Source organism: Austrofundulus limnaeus, unplaced genomic scaffold (genome assembly GCF_001266775.1).
Source record: "Austrofundulus limnaeus strain Quisiro unplaced genomic scaffold, Austrofundulus_limnaeus-1.0 Scaffold33, whole genome shotgun sequence".
In the NCBI taxonomy this organism is placed as follows: domain Eukaryota; kingdom Metazoa; phylum Chordata; class Actinopteri; order Cyprinodontiformes; family Rivulidae; genus Austrofundulus; species Austrofundulus limnaeus.
The window spans coordinates 137,753-144,123 of record NW_013952435.1 but is presented as its reverse complement, the minus strand read 5'-3'; the positions used below and the strand labels follow the sequence as shown (position 1 = coordinate 144,123).

The 6,371-nt window shown below is 40.9% G+C and overlaps 1 protein-coding gene across 6 annotated transcripts in view; it reads right to left on the bottom strand.

Annotated features, from left to right (window-relative positions):
* LOC106515866 (signal-induced proliferation-associated 1-like protein 2) overlaps window positions 1-6,371 on the bottom strand; it is a 138,434-nt gene that overhangs the window by 95,497 nt on the left and 36,566 nt on the right. The window contains exon 1 of one of the 6 annotated variants that reach the window (XM_014005901.1): window positions 6,006-6,265. The exons of the other annotated variants lie outside the window; for them this stretch is intronic. The gene's annotated coding sequence lies outside the window, so the exon portion shown is untranslated. Of the gene's footprint in view, window positions 1-6,005; window positions 6,266-6,371 lie in introns of those variants that run through there. 6 annotated transcript variants of the gene reach the window in all.

Sequence of the window (6,371 nt, the reverse complement as noted above, 5' to 3'; positions counted from 1 at the left end):
TGGTTTTGCACAATTAGAGGCTTTTTGTTTACATCTCAGCGCACACAGACTGGAATTGACCCAACATCAGAGGAGCAATCAGAAAAAAGAGATAAAAAGGAGGTCAGTCAGCATCGAATAAACATAAACCCTCAGAGTTTCATCCTTCCCTCGGCACCGGGCCTCCCACTGAACTCTGGGAAATGCCTGAGCTCACCAGTGGCCAGTCAGAGCCCCAGGTGCATGGATTTAAGAGGCAACGCACCTATCAACAAAAAAACAAACAGAAATACTGTAAAAAAAACTACAATAAAAAAAACTTTCTGATCATAAAAGTCTTAAAATTAACACTAGTATTCCTAAAGGATTAGATGTGGCAGCCATTTAATTTAAAGTTAATTGGTTGTAATGATTATTTCCTAAAAGTTTCATTAAAATCTGCCCTGTGGTTCATGAGAAATGTTGATAACGAACAGCAGAAACATTACTTCCTGCTTTTTGTCTTTCAGAAGCAGGTTATAATAAACTGAAGAGCTTTTCGTTTCCTTGGCTGCAGAGTCTAAGAAGCACCAACAGAACCTGGACAGAAATGAATCAAATTAAAGAAGAGAGCTGTTTGTTCTGCRCAGAACTCGGCGGTTCGAACCGGCGGTCTGTTCGAGCTGTCATCTCATCATGATGGGAGATGATCACGTCATCCCGTCTGGAGCTCCATGCAGAACGTGCCGGCTGCACAGCTGAGCGAAGGGCAACCTCAACCTGAAGGTGAAGTATTTMACCAACACAAAGTGAAGCACGGTAAATTCTTTTCATTTCCTGCTCGCATTCAACCACTTCTAATATCTACCACATGCTGTTACACAGAAAAAACAAATGTTACTATGGTTTCAAACTGCAGGATCTGTAATTAGAGTGAAGCCTGATTCACGCACCATAACTAATGATTTTTGCCACAATTTTTCCTTTCCRACGTTTATTGTGTTGGCTCTAGAGATAATTTAAGGGGATATTCCTGCTAGTGCTGGGCGGTATACCGTTTTGTACCGAATACTGGTTTTTATTTTTGTTATATGAATTTTCTGAATACCGGACATTCCGGTTTAAATAGCGGAACGTTTCGTCGCGGCCGCCAGTGAACTGTTGTTTCCCGGGGGACATTTTCCTTGCTGCACCGCTATGTGCGTTAGCATGCTAATGTTTGGAGCAGCTAGTTGCAGCCGCTGGTGGCGATTCCGCTGATTATATTGACTGACGTTTAAAAAAACATCCCGTTTTCGCCGTCGTTGAATGTAGTAAACACCTCTTCAGTGACGTGCACAGTTAGATTAAACACGGTTAGTTAATATGGAGGCGATATGCTGATGGAGACTTAACGTGGTTCTATTGTGAAAAGCCCGCAGGAAGTAGTTCGTAGTGGAGTTGGAATTGACTGGTGTGCAAGGTGAGTCGTGCTGATAAGCTTTAATAAATAACATAAAACAATAAACCTGATCATAATCTTTTCTTAACCCTCCTCCTTCACGACTGGACCAAAATACGTGACTACTGTCTCCAACCACCAGTCAGAGAAGAACAGACACAGAGGGAAACAGCGACACAGACAGAGGTACGGTAAAAGAAAAAAAAGTCAATAAGCAGGGTTTGTACATTTTATTATCAGCTGAGCTGTGATGAAAAGAAAAATACCGTCAAATACTGTGAAACTGGTGAAAATGTTGAAAATACCGTGATATAAAATTTTGATCATATCGCCCAGCTCTAATTCCTGCTGTGTGTTAAGAGTGATCTAGTTGACTCGGAAGGACGTCAGGATAATTTCGACCTCAAATCGGGGATATTCAACCCGTTGGAGATCGAGGTGATGGAAACACGGAGGGAAATCCAAAATAAAGAAGACAAAAAAACTGCCACAGAGCACCAAACTATCATTATTGCTTTGTCCTTGTCGGCCATGTTTATTGTGTGAATCCTTATCAAGCGGTCACATAATTATTATTTTTATTCTTCCGTACGTTTTTCAGCATGTTTGTCATTCCGCAATTTTTGTGCCATGTCCACATTTTATATATCAAAACATTCAGCTCCTTCAGGACATTCCAGCTACGACTTTTGGTACTTCAGCAATTTATACGTTTTGAGATATTTAGCTTTTTCTGCAATTTTATTCTTACTGAAAATGAATGGAGCGGTCTTCAACATAACTAAAACCCTTTAAAATGTTCATCAATCGTTACAACACTTTTTGTTCTGATTCTGCTTTTTAAATCCTTTGTACTAATAGCAGCTTTTTTTGGCTTCTATTTTGATTATTTTAGCTTTTTTTCCTGCCTTTTTAGCTATCATTCGGACCTTTTCTGACATTCTTTAGCTAATTTCATTTTTTTGTGCTTCTTTCAGCTTCTTTTTGTTATTTTAGGTTTTTATGCTTCWTTTAGCTGCTTACTGACAATTTCAGCTGTTTGTGTTTTTAGCTTATTTTTAGCCAATTTGAGCTTTTTTTCCCCAGCTAAGTTTACTTTTTGTGATAATTTCAGATTCTCAGTGCTAAATTCAGCAAATGTGTTTTTTCTGTTTCCTTGTGTTCATTTCAGGTATTTCAGCTACTCTTTTTAGCTATTTTTTTATGTAACTTGTTACATCTATGATTTCATCTCATGTGGGGTCTCTCAGGTTCTGAAAATCAACAATTATAAAATCTTGCCGTTTGAACCAGGCCTGAGTTGTACCCATTTTTGAGTTTGACAAAACTGCCTACTCGTGAAAACCGTCTTGAATCAAATTACCTCCAAAAGTCAATCAGTAGAAAACAAACGTTTAATGATAACTTTGAGAATTTCATTAAAATCCATTCAGTGATTCTGACAGAGAAAAATGCTCAATGCAGACATGGAAAGTAGCTTGTGAATAAACTCCAGTGTTTGGAAACCTCGGCCAAAGATCATGCATTAGGATGTCAGTCATCTATAGAATAAAATTAGCATTCTTGCTCTAAGGGATGACCTTTGCGTGCCAAGATTAACATAATTACAACCGGCAATCCATCAAGTCAACCACCAGCCACAGCACTGATGGTGGAGAGAGAATCACATGAACTAGTCACAAAAATTGACTTTGTAAAGGAACCTGTCTTTYTGGATATTTAAGCTTATTTCAGCATCTTGGTGGCTGCTGTACCCAGCACAGGAGAGTCTGATCAGACCTCCTCTGGGTATCAGTGAGACCAGGAGTCTACTTCCTGGTGGCTCTGCCAGCTGGCTTCGTGCCCAGCGCCTGCCGGGCAGCCCACCGCCATTGTCCTTTAGTTGTTTCAGGGTGATCAGAGAGTTAAAACAGACGAGACAACTCGAGCCTCGCTCGTTTTATGGTGCCATCCGGTGATAAAAAAAAACAAGAGCTGTAATGAACACTAAGTGCACACTGAGGCTAATTAAAAGATTTAAGTGATGTTAAAATGTTGGSTACATGTGAAACGGTCCCAGAGAGTTCTTGTTCCGATCCAACGCTCATGACCGTGTTAATAGAACCATGTGAAGCTTTCAGCCGAGTGTTGACTAACATTATGTAACAAATGGCTGAAATATGACCAACATGAACGGTGACATGTCTGGATCTAGTCAGGACTCAGATGTTAGGTCAGTTTCAGGTGATTTACCTGCAACAAGTCAGCTCTGTTCACACTTTGAGGTATATTCTGTACCTTTATGTTTTTGTGATTTAGATGTAAAGTAACAGATGCACACACAGTCACATCAACATCAGCAGCTCTGCTAAGGTTGATTGACACAACATTACAGCTTACAGTGACCACGATGGATCAGAACCAACACTAAATCAAGCAGAAACTCTTCCTCTAATCCGTCTTGACAAAAAGATGACATTTAAATTTTGACAAACAGCTCATTAAAGTGCCTGTGACATTAAAGCTTTTGTACTCAATATGAAGGCATTTTTGGAAAGATAATATCATTGAAATTTTGCTAAATAAAATTGACACTGCAGAGATGAATAGTTGTTGAGATATTCACGTGTGAAGTAACAGGAAGTGATGTCACAGGGGAATGCCTAAACGTAAACAGAGCTACAATTACAAACAACACAGACTGTCGAGAAGAATCTGACGTTTCTTAAGATTATTTTGAGCCTATCAGAGAGATGAAGAGTCGGAGTTCAAATATTTTAATTAAAAAAACAGGAAGTTACTTTTTTAAAGAGTTCCCCTTTGATGTCACTTCCTGCTTCACTTTGGCTGAGCCAAGTTCAAAAGAAAATAAGCTAGTAATGTGAGAAAATGGGTCAAATTGTGTGTATTCTACCAAGTTTCTGAAATCTAAAAATGGTTTTCTTTGACTTTGAAGGACGTATGACACAAGCACTTCAAAACTTTTATCCAAACAAAACAAAAACGAGACATCTTCAGAATAATTGTTTTTTAAATTAGCGGTCTTTACTCAAAATAGGACAGCTAAAAAAAAGCGTCCAAGAAACCGAAGCTCCTGAATGTTCCCAACAGAAGGAGGCCATGTTTGTTCTTGGCTGCTCCAGAGGAACCCCGTGAACACAGACCACTGTGCCGTGGCCCATCTCCAGACGGGACCATCTGTCCTCCCCCCCACACCAAACCGGGCCCGGCCACACCGGTCCTCACTGCGACAGTAGGGCAGAGAGTGATGTGACGGGTTGATGTGGCCCAGCAGGCCTCCAGATTCAACCAGCAACTATTYCCATCAGCACACATCCCTCCCTCTGCTCTCCTGCTGCTTTCCCAGCTACCTTCACAATGACAGCCTTCAGGCAGAGCTCGCTCGCTCTCAGGAAGAAAGAAAAAAAAACTGTGAGAAGAGCGCTCTCGTCTYGCAAAAGAAAAGCTGCTAAGAGACTTGAGAAGTGTTCAGATCGAAAGCGCCGGAGAAGATCCCAGCTTCTTCTGAGGTCAGGCCGAGTCCATGCTGCCACATTTTCACTCAAAGCAGTGCAGCMAAACAGGGAAGTAGGTGAGCAGTGTCACACTGTGGGAGTTGGAATAAACAAAGTGACGTGCACACACACACATACACACGCACACACACACATCATCTGGGGAGCAGCAATAATACTTTGTGACCGACAGAGTGACCTCAGCCTGCGTCAGAGCCAGGAACCGTCTCCCAGAGCTTCCACTTCATTCAGCACTTCTTCTTTGGTTTCATGGTGCTGCTGCAGACAGATATCTGAGATCATGTGGACGGCTGCAAACCCTGCAGCTGACACAATCAGATCGAACCAAATGATGTCAGGGAGGGATAGGTCTCGTTTTGCAACTGTTAGAGACAACTCGACTCAGAATTGAGATTCCGGCTTTGATTTTGAACGTTTTTGAACCTCCATGCTGGAGTWAAAATTAGGGATGCACCGATGTGAAAATTTCATATCGATATCCGTTATGGCCGATAACCGATATTTACCGATATTACACAAACAAACAAATTATATTATACATATACGCAAAAACACACTTGGGTCTTTCTTTTGATACTGTAAATAAATGACCAGACCTCTGACATGACTCTCTGCTTCAGTTATTCCTGGTTACGCAGCGTCAACATCACTATTATGATCAAACAGATGCTGCTCAACCAACCATCTCCTCTCCCAAAACAGAAACACAAAGATAAAAAGTGGGAAATCAATATCGGACGTTAATACCGGCCCAGTTTTACATATCGGACCAATACCGATATTCTAAAAAAAATTGCCAATATCGGTCGATACCGATATCAATACCGATATWTCGTGSATCCCTTGTAAAAATACAGCTTTTCCACAGAAACTAAACTAACAACGGTTTCAAGTCGCAAATTTAATAATTTCACATTCAAAATTCAAGCCTCTGCCAGTGATGCGTTCGAAAATTCTTCATCAGATACAAGCCCAAACCAAGATGCAACTGTGTTGGTTTAATATGCTTGCTGTGCAAACTAATAATGGTAAAACTGTTGAAACTATAAAAGCTGAATGGAAAGAACACCTGTAAGAAGTGTATAACAAACCTGCTGCAGTGATTCTGTCCCATTGCAACAAATCCATCAGCCACTTGTTGAGCACAAACCATCCAAAGCCAYGAGAAAGAGCGATCCAAAACAACAGAAAGTGGCTGAAATCAACAGAAACGCGGCAACTCTGCTTTCTGCTCCAAAAAGATATTWAAAAAAACTGCAAAAATAAGAATAAAGCAATGGTCTTGTTGAAAACTAAATGTTGTGAAATGCATACAGCTGGTGCTTAAAGCACACAACCCTCCTCCTGTGACAAAGCCCCAACAGCTGAATGAGCCTGCAGCATTAGCATATGTAAGGAAAAGTAGGTGGCTGAGCTGGAGGAGTGGGAGGGAGTGCTGGTGTGTGTGTGTGTGTGTG